This window comes from Papaver somniferum, chromosome 8, assembly GCF_003573695.1.
Source record: "Papaver somniferum cultivar HN1 chromosome 8, ASM357369v1, whole genome shotgun sequence".
Lineage (NCBI taxonomy): Eukaryota > Viridiplantae > Streptophyta > Magnoliopsida > Ranunculales > Papaveraceae > Papaver > Papaver somniferum.
The window spans coordinates 133,825,460-133,836,782 of NC_039365.1; positions in this window are offsets into that span (position 1 = coordinate 133,825,460).

Sequence of the window (11,323 nt, forward strand, 5' to 3'; positions counted from 1 at the left end):
GGTCTTCGCAATGCACCGACTACTTTCCAAAGATGCATGGTAAGTATATTCTCGGATTATGTGGAGCGCATCACCGAGGTATTTATGGATGATTTCAGTGTTTATGGCAATTCTTTTGATAGTTGTTTAGACAACCTTGAACTAGTTCTTAAACGATGCATATACACAAACCTCGTCCTTAATTGGGAGAAATTTCACTTTATGGTAAACCATGCCATAGTACTTGGACACATCGTGTCCTCTCGAGGGCTCGAAGTGGACAAGTCAAAGATAGATTTAATAAGAAACTTACAATATCCCACTTCGGCGAGGGAAATCCGTTCATTTCTTGGCCATGCAGATTTCTATAGGCGGTTTATCAAGGACTTCTCCAAAATCTCCATGCCGATGTGCAAGTTATTACAAAAGGATGTACCCTTTGACTTCAACAAGGAATGCAAGGATGCCTTTGACAAATTGAAGGCAATATTGACAAGTGCGCCAATTATCAAATCACCGGATTGGAATCTTCCATTTGAATTAATGTGTGATGCTAGTGATTATGCGGTTGGAGCCGTTTTGGGTCAAAGAGTGGATAAATTGTCCCATGTTATCTATTATGCATCGAGGACCCTTAATGATGCACAAATCAACTATTCTACCACGGAGAAGGAGTAATTATCTATAGTTTTTGCATTGGAAAAGTTTCGATCATACTTGGTGGGCACAAAGGTTATTGTATATTCTGATCATGCCGCACTTAAATACTTAATAAAGAAAAAAGAAGCTAAGCCAAGGCTAATCCGATAGATCCTATTGCCACAAGAGTTCGACATATAAATTCGAGACAAGAAAGGTGTGGAGAATACCATTGCGTATTATCTCAGTAGACTTGTTACGTCTCAAGAAGAACTTCCATTACAAGGCCGCTTTCCGGACGAACAACTTTTCTCCTTGGAAAATTCTACACCTTGGTACGCGGTTATAGTGAATTACTTGGTGACAAGGAAGGTACCTAATACAATGTCTAACTTCCAAAAGATGAAACTTAAGAAGATAGCCAAGCAATATGTGTGGGATGAACCATACTTATGGAAATATGGCATGGATCAAATGATACGAAGGTGCGTGCCTAATTCCAAATTTCAATCCGTTCTCTCTTTTTGTCACACTCTTGCTTGTGGTGGCCATTTTGGTTCTAAACGTACCGCTCTCAAAGTTCTCGAGAGTGGATTTTATTGGCCCACCTTGTTTGAAGATGCACAAGTTTTTTGTAAATCGTGTGATAAATGTCAAAGAACGGGCAATCTAGGTGCTCGAAATCAAATGCCACTCACACCAACTCTTGCCGTTGAGATTTTTGATGTGTGGGGAATCGATTTTATGGGTCCTTTTGTCAATTCAAATGGAAATTTTTATATACTTCTTGCGGTGGATTATGTTTCGAAATGGGTGGAAGCTAGAGCCACCAAAACTAATGATTCTCAAGTTGTTTGTGATTTTGTAAGAGAAAACATATTCACTAGGCATGGTACACCAAGAGTGGTGATAAGCGATGGAGGCTCACATTTCAAGAAGGCTTTCCACGCTCTCCTCAAGAAGTACAACATTACACATAAAATTGGTACGCCTTATCATCCACAAACTAGTGGACAAGCGGAAATTTCAAACCGAGAAATCAAGTCAATTCTTGAGAAAACGGTGAATACTACAAGGAAAGATTGGAGCTTTAAGCTTAATGATGCACTTAGGGCGTATACATACAAGACACCAATTGTAATGTCTCCATATCGGTTGGTTTATGGTAAAGCTTATCATCTTCCGGTTGAACTTGAACATAAGGCTTATTGGGAGATAAAGAAGTGCAACATGGAGTATGACGAAGCGGGGAAGCAAAGGAAGCTACAACTAAATGAGCTAGAGGAGATACACAATGATGCATACGAGAGTGCCCGTATTTACAAGGAAAGACCAAGCTTTTTCATGATAAGATGATTTCTCGTAAAAGCTTCGAAGTGGGAAAAAAAGTCCTTTTATATCATTCTCGTCTTAAACTATTTCCTGGAAAGTTAAGGTCCCGTTGGATTGGACCATATGTTGTTACTAATGTTTTTCCTTATGGTGCAGTTGAAATTACTAGTCTTAGAGACAACTCGTTTTCCAAGGTCAATGGCCATAGATTGAAGCCATACTACGAGAACATCGCATATGTGAATGTGGATGAACTTTCATTTGAAGATTCACTCCCTCTGGAGGAGTAATGTGAAGCAAGAGCTAAGTCGGGCCGTCGACTTTAAAACAAGCGCTTAGTGGGAGGCAACCCATAGGTTTTGTATTTCTTATCCTTTAATTTTTATTTTCTTTTTGTTTTGTTTATTTATTTTTTCTTGTTCTATATCATACTAGGATTTCCCACCTTAACTTTACTTGGACGATTCAATTACATTGAGGACAATGTAAGGTTTAAGTGTGGGGGAGTGGTTAAGCATATTAAAATTTTTTTTTGCATAAAAACTCCAACTTGTAGAGATTTTAGAGTCACTAGCATACTTCTAGGTATGTTTACATAGAGAATTCTGACCGACATAACTGAACTTGGAAGTGTTAGGGAACTACGTTCGGATTCTTGCTTGTTAGAGTGTTAAATAATGGATTTAATCATGCCGGTGATGCAGATTAGGAGCAGGGAGAAATGAATTATTAGAGTTGTTGATCAATCATTAGTGGAGACTACCATATTTATATCATGCGAGACACCGACCAGATTTATTTATAAATAACTAAAGAGCTTTCTTTTGAGTGTGTGTCAACGTACGTTAATTCCGGGTAGAATGGTGAGATACCCAACCTCCCACCAATAGAAGCACTACTTTTTTATCTCTTAATTGCTAATTTTGTCAATCATGAGGGTGACGTCTATAGATGAAAGCCTCCTTCTTGTAGTTCGATTTGCAGTTAGCACCATTCTCTCTCTCGACAATAACGGATCCATAGAAACACCATCATCATCAATAAGGGAACGACATCAAAATCTACAAGGAAAGTTGAAAACGTTCAAGTTTTACAGGCAACGGAACAAGAAAAGAGTAAATTTCATATCCAAGTAAAGCAACACATAATGAGCAGATTTTTACATATACATGTTGGAGACTTATTTACAAGAGCAAAGAAGCAAAAAGGTGAGAATTGTTGAAGTTTATGATTTCGAGACGATACAAGTTGTAAAGAATCAAGCGGTAAAGTACTTTTCCCACGGCTATGGTATGTTTTATTTTCACTTTGTTTTGTATTTTATTTCTCTTGTCTTTATAAAAAGAAAGAAAATTGGAAAAAAAAGAAAATAAAATGATGACAAGAGAAATTTTTATTATTTTTGGTTTTATTTATTTAAAAAGCCGCGGGGAAGGAAAATATATAAGGAAGTTTCAAGCGACAAGGATTTAAGGTAAAGAGTTACAAATTGTCAAGGATCTACGAAGTTCGAGAGTTTTATCATCAATAGTTGAAGCCGAAGACGAAGACCAAAAAGATGAAGACGAGGAGCGAAGATGTTTCTATTGATGTCGTGAAAGTGGTGTTATCATCATTGGCGATCGGATGTGAAAGTGAGTAAGTAATCTCATCCTCGATAATAGTAGTTGATTTCCTTTCTTAGAGATCGTCAGAAAAATGGTTTTTCAAAACGTTAAAAGATGTGGGTTTTTAAAAATACTTCGGAAGTTGTCCTTCCCACCATTCAACGTGTTGCAGGAATTCTCCTTTTATTCCTACCTGCACACATGTGAGAACCATAAAAGTACGTCCTTTGAGTGCAATTTCATAAAACCCTTTTTAGTGAGGCAGAAGTCGAGGCGAAATGCTTATTGATCGCTTCTCAAACACGCGTTCTCTCATTATGGTGTGATTATTTCTCACTCAACATTTAAGAATGAGAATATGTTCTTTAGTATTTCTAACTTCTTATTACTAACATGCAGAAACTCTATGTCCTCGTAACTCTTTGGATGCTTGGGACGCTGAAACGCTTTGAAGTTGTAAGTTTTAGTTTGATTTGCTCGAGGACTAGCAAAGTCTAAGTGTGGGGGAATTTGATAGGGTGTAGAATACATCCTATTTATTATCTATTGTTTATGCTTTCTCTGCTGTTTTTCTTGTAAATTATGTATTTTACGCATGTTTTTGAGTTATTAGGTACTCTGGAGTCGCACGGAGAAAAAGAAGAAGAAATCACCCAAATTGAGCCGAAAGGACAAAAAAGAAATTTCATAGGCTGTCATTATTGGGAGCCTGGTCAAGGTTAATGGGGCAACCCTGTTTGAAAGAGTACTAAATACAGATCAGCTGAGGATAAGGGGCTAGAAACTGGCTAGCCCTTATCAGAACTGACCACCTATTATAGGCACCCAAACTGGGTGGATCTTATCTAATGGGGTGTCTGAATCCTGCCCAAATTAGTACCTAACCCTAAATCGAGAAACACTCTTCTTTCTCAATCATTTACCTGAAATTGAGAAAGGAAACAACAACCGCTGCTACTGAATTGTGAGAGGAAAAAGTGAGCTTCTGCCATTGGACTTGCAGGGGTTTGATGAGCTCGTTCTTGAGTTCAATTATAAATGGAAGCGCAACCATGGAGAGAACAGAATTGGAAATCGAGAAAAATGATGAAGCGTGAACTTCAGGTGAGAGATTGGATCGAGAAATTGAGAGACTAAAGATGAGATTGAGATGAACCTGTGGTAGTTTAAGACATGAAGTCTGGGTTCGATTTGATGATTGATTTTGATGAGTTGATGTTTGGGATATTGAATCAGAGATGAAATTTGAGGGTTTGGTGGTTGAAGTTGCTGATGTCCGATTGAGAGAAGAAGAAGATGAACCTGATGCTGAAGGAGGAGATCTGTGATGAGATTGGGGTTTGCTGTGAAGATCTATTGTCTTCTGGAATTGATAAGATGAACTGAAGAGTACAAGGGGTTTACGATGGTGGTGATGATATAGAAGATGGGTTTGATTCTGTGATGAATTTGAGGTTGTCTGTTTTGATTTGAAATGAATAGAGAGGATAGATGAAACCGCTCCTGTTAAACCTAGAAATTGTGATTGAATCTGGGAAACAATGGGTTGAAATTGGTAGAAGTTTGAGGTCGAATTGACATATGGGTTCGAGTGAAGAAGAAGATGTTGCTTTCTATCTCAGAGATGAGAGTATTGTTGTTGTTCGAATCAGGGAAGAAGGTGGATTAATTGATGGCTCTAATGGCCGTTGTGGAATCGAAAAAGGGTTTTTTGTTGCCCTTGAATTGAAGTTAGATGAATGGATTCGGTTGTTGTTGCTGCTGTTCAATTGGAGCTGAGATGAATGAATTTGGAAATTGGAGTGTGTTGCTGTTGAATGATGAGATAGGAGATGGGTTCGATCAGATTTACAGTATCGAGGTTCTTCTGAAATGGGTATGGATTCTGGTGAGCTGAAATTGCAGGGAAGAGTATGAGGTAGAGCTAAAGGACAAGGTGTTGTGCAATGGAGTTGTATATGCTTGAATGAATGCTTGACAGTTTAGATGAATGTTAGGATACAAGCTGTGCAGGAACTGAAGAAAAGTGAGGCCTGAATTCAGCAGGGAATAGCCAGAAAATAAACGAAACTCTGTCGGATTTTTATACCGACGAGTTAACTCAACGAGTCCGTTAACCGATTCAGACCTATAATTCAGACCAGTAAGCTCAGTAAGACTGACTGAGAAGCTGATTCAAGATGGCTGACTCCTCCTCCCCTTGACTTGTTGACTGACGTTTGACCAGTCTGACTGTTAACTTTAACTGCACTGTAACGGAATATTCCATTATCAGAGATGAATATATCAGCGGCCGGCGGCGACTTTCCAGACCGGATTCCGGTGGTTCCAGGATTTTCCTGGCGACCAAAATAGCAGAATTTTGTGAAGAGTATTCTAGACTCATGGGTGTGAAGACCTAGAATTGTAATTGGATGAAGAATTGGACTTGAATTTGGAAAGTGAAGATGGAATGTTTGAGAAAGACAAGGACTTGGAAAGAAGACTTACAAAGGGAAAGGGATTCTATTCCTAAGAGGATTGCTAGGAAATTGAAGCCTATAAATAGAGAAGTTCTCTATACACTTCTACACCTCTACACATGCAACACTTCTCTTTTCTTTATTCTTTGTGTGAACTCCTTAGCATGAGTAGCTAATTTTATTGATTGAGGATGAATTCCTAGTTCTTGACATGTTTTGATTTTTGTTTTAAATCTACTTTGAAGTTTTCACATGATTATCGTTTGTTTTTACTTATAGGAATGTTTATACATTCATGGTTGATTGATAGGTCGTTTAGGATGCATACTAAATTGATTTGTTAATTGATCTAAAGCTAGTGAAAGTTAGGGGATAAGTAATCTTTTCTTGACTCTTTACACAAGTGGCAAACACGAGACCTTGCGGAGGGATTCCGTGGAGCAATTGTGTGTGAAAACAACGTTAGCAAGTAGACCTTGAGCTAAGAGTCTAACTACTAATATCAACCTAATAATTTCATAAATCTTAATGTGTTTAACTAAATTACATATTGAGTGAGCTACTACTAGGTGGTTTGGTGAATAGAATCTGGTAGTCGAGAACTTCTGTATCCGGTGATACTAGGGATTTAGGAGTTTAGCACTGAGCTAGCTGTTTTACCTATGGTTGGTGATAATCTGTGACTAATAAAAAGTAAAAAAGAACATAACTTGATTTATTGTTTTGCAACGAAGAAGGATTCCTTGATTTAATCTCTCTTATTGGTTTCAACATACACTTTTAATTGCTTTGTTTATTTCTTTTACTTTATAAAATCTAAAACCCCCTCTTTTTGTGACATTATAAGACAACTAAAACCTCTTGATCCTCGTGGGAACGATCCTTACTATCGCTATATTACTTGTTAATTAGTGAGAAAAATATTAATTAATTTGTTGTGGCTACGACACGCATCAGGCCATAGAGTTGTCTTCAATGAAAATGGATGTGACATTGTGGACAAAACAGGGAAAGTAATTTTTCAGGGAACTCGTGGTAAAAACAACTGTTATCTTCTGGATACTCAATTCAGTAACTGTTGCAATTTGACTAAGGTGGAATCTATACATCTTTGGCATGAGCGTTTTGGTGACATCAATTATCGTCTTCTAACTAAGATCATTAACAAAGAACTTGTTAGAGGTGTTCCCAAAATCAATGCAAAGATTGATTGGTGCCTGTCAAAAGGGTAAATAAACGAAAGTTCACCATAAATTATCTCGTGATATTCTCACTAAAGCTCCACTTGATTTAATTCATATGGACCTCTTCGGAACTATTCAACAACCCACGGTTGCTGGTAAGAAGTATGCTTTAGTTATGGTAGTTGATTACACCAGATTCACTTGGGTTGCATTTTTTATTTCATAAGAATGAAACCCTTGATGAATTCAAGATTATATTTAAAAGAATCCAGAACGAACAAGGTCGCAAACTAAATAAAATTAGAAGCGACCGTGGAACTGAATTCAAGGACACTAAAGTGTTTGAATTTTATGACGAACTGGGAATTATTCAACATATTCACCACCCGTTACTCCTCAATCCAATGGAGTTGCAGAAAGAAAAAACAGGAACATTCAGGAAATGGCCAAGGTAATGCTCCATAACAAAAACTTACCGTTAAGGTTTTGGGGGAGAAGTTATCTTTACAGCATGCTATTTGATCAACTGTGTCTACCTACGGTCTAAAACTCTAAACACTCATTATAAGTTGTGGTACGGTAGAAAACCCAACTTGCACTATCTCAGAGTGTTCGAAAGTAAGTGCTACATTCTAAAAGATCGAGAATAGATAGGGAAATTTGATACTAAAAGTGATGAAGGTATCTTCCTTGGCTATGCCTCTGATAGTCGTGGTTTTCGAGTGTTCAATCTCAGAACCCAAGTTATGATGGAATCCGCCAATGTTATTATCGATGATATTGGTAATTTTCATCATGATAATCCTCCTGCTAAATTGCCACCAACTGAGACATTTGAGAAAGTCAAAGAAATCCCAGAATCAGTTGAAGTCATTCCAACTGTTACTGATCCTGACATTTTTAGTGACGAGGAAAAGAGCACTGATCAGGCTACTCCTGTTGAACAAGACCGTGTCCCTCCTCGACACCTCTGGGTTCAAAGGAATCATGATCCCAACAGTATTATTGGAGGTAGAGATTCTACTGCTAAGACAAAAGGACAACTTCAAAATATTTGCAATTTTGGTTGTTATCTTTCACAAGTAGAACCGAGAAATATTGTGAAGCTCTTAGAGATCCCTTTTGGGTGAATGCAATGCATGAAGAGTTAAATCAATTTCAAATACAAGACGTATGGGAACTAGTACCTTGTCCCTCTAATATCAATATTGTTGATACTAAATGGATATTCATGAATAAGTCTGATGAATTTGGCACAATTGTCAGAAATAAAGCCAGACTTGTCACTCAAGGATATTCACAGATTGAAGGTATCGACTTTGACGAAACCTTTGCTCATGTGGCATGCCTTGAGTCCATTCGGCTGTTGTTAGCCCATGCTTGTTTTCTTAAGGTTAAGCTGTTTCAAATGGACATAAAATCCGCGTTCCTAAACGGAAATTCAAAGGAAGAAGTCTATGTCGCTCAACCTAAGGGTTTTGAAAACCCTGATTTCACAGATCATGTTCTTTAGCTTAAAAAGGCATTATATGGGTTAAAACAAGCACCTAGAGCCTAGTTCGAAAAACTTACTACTTCTCTTCTTAGGAAAGGTTTTTCGAGAGGCGGAGCTGATAAAACCTTGTTTACCAAATGGAGTGCAAAAGATGTTGTCATTTCTCAAGTCTGTGTAGATGATATCATCTGTGGTTCAACTTCTGAGAAACTTGCAAAATATTTCCAAGTCTCTCATGGGAAAGAATTTGAAATGTGCAATTTTGGTGAATTAAAGTTCTTCCTAGAATTACAAATTCAGCAACATAAGGATGGAATTTACTTATCTCAAGAAAAATATGCAAAATATCTTGTCTCAAGATTCGGTCTGGATAAGTCAACTCCAAAACTGACACCTATGCCCACTACTGGTAGACTACATAGAGATGAGAACGGAGTAAATGTGGATCAAAAAATGTATCGATCTATTATTGGTAGCCTTTTATATCTTACAACTACTAGACCTGATATTGCTTTTAGGTGTTGGTTGTTATGCTAGATTTCAGGCTAATCCAAAGGAATCTCATCTTGCAGCTGCAAAAAGGATCATACGATATGTGAATCACACGGTCGGGTATGGTCTATCTTACACTTTTGATACTAACACTGACCTTTCTGCTTATTCAGATGTTGATTGGGCAGGATGTGTAGAAGACAGAAAAAGTACATGAGGGGGTTTCTATTACATGGGACTGAATCTTGTGGCTTGGTATAACAAGAAACAAAATTCACAATCCCTGTCCACATGTGAAGCAGAATATATTGTTGTCGTCTCATGTTGTACTCAACTTCTCTGGATGAAACAAATGTTGGTTGATCATGGAATTGATATTGGAATAATGAAGATCTTTTGTGATAACTCTAGCGCGATTCGAATCACTGAGAATCCCATTGAGCACTCGAGAACAAAGCACATTGATATAAGGTACCATTTTATTCGAGATCTCTATGAAAATGGTATCATAAATATGGAATTTATGCCTTCCGAACAAAAATTGGCTGATATTCTTACCAAACCATTAGACACTGCTACATTTCAACACTTACGACAGTCTATCGGTGTTGTTTTGGTTCATTTGTTGTTCCTAAAACTCTTGCCCCTGTGCTTATCTCGATCTTTTGCAATTGAGTTTGGAACTCCAGTAAGTGTTTACTTCAATTCTGCATTTGTTTCAGTAGGTTGATTTTTTTTCAGATTTCTTAGTGTAATATGTCCAAACAAATCCTTCTTTTCTTGTGAAAGTAAGGTCGCTCTTGTTGTTCTTTCGGGAATGACATTTTATGGGGGAGAGTTCTTAATTGAATTTGTGCTTAATTGCCAAATCTTTGTGGGGAGTGCGGCTGTGGAATATTATAGGGGTTATCTTGTATCTTTATAAACTCCTTGATGAAATCATCTAGCTTTGGCTATATGATTGCATCTAAAAAGTTGATATGTGCTTTCTTTTGGTCATGAAATGTCTCTATGGAAATTTCATTAGGATCCCACTAGTTTTCGTACCTTTGCCAATTTTATTGACAAAAAGGGGGAGAATTAATATATAGTTCACACTACAAATACATATGGTTTTCGGATCATTATGAAAGGGGGAGTGGTTTCCATGTGAGATGGAGTATTGACTAAGGGGGAGTGATACATATCACCATAGTATTGTTGTCGAAGTTGTGATACAATTGAACTTTGATGGTGTGCAATAATACTATGACACTGTGTAACAATGATTGAGAATTCTTGTTTTCTAATTGTTATAGCTACGGATTTTCAACAACGATGATACTAAACTTACAACCTTTGGGATCACTGGAGTACTTGGAAGTGACGAAGATTTCGAGTAATGTTGAAGAACCAAAGACATAACGCATGTGGAAGAGAAGCTATAAAAGTTTATTTATCTATTTTTGTATTCCATATGTATTGATAGTTTTGTCACTAAAATTGACAAAGGGGGAGATTGTTGGAGCAATGCTCGGTCGAACTCGCATGCGTTGCTATCTCAAGCATGTTTGTCAATGTTAGTGATCAAAACTATAAGTCTTGATTTCTAGTATACTTATAGCTAAGTCTCGGACTAGGATAGAAAGTGTAGTTGAGCTCAAGACTCCATGGCGATCATCATACAAAGACGACGAACTACCCAAGGAACTGGTGGAACTTCATCGACTAAAAGGTATGTGGAGACTTGAACTTATCTATCACCCAAAAGTCTATCTACTATATCTCATATCTTGAGACAAAAGTCGTATTGTTATATAGACTTTGATTATAAACATTTGCCATTTCGAGCCGAGTTTATCTCGCTTATCTATTTCTCGAAATATGTGTTGGTAAGCTTTTGCTTTAGACAAGTTCATCTTTACTAGTGACGAAAGTCATATTAGTTTCAATTATTTGAAAATCTCTTTGACGAAAAATAGCTTATGAACAACAACTATATAACGTCCTCTAAGAATGTTTCAATGATTGAAATGAGAGTTTAGAATATATAACCTTGGAAGGATATAAACATTGTGTGGTAACACATACACGTGTAAGTCCTTATTCCTTGAACCAAAGTATGCGTACTTTGCTGCTCAGGAAAACCGGAAC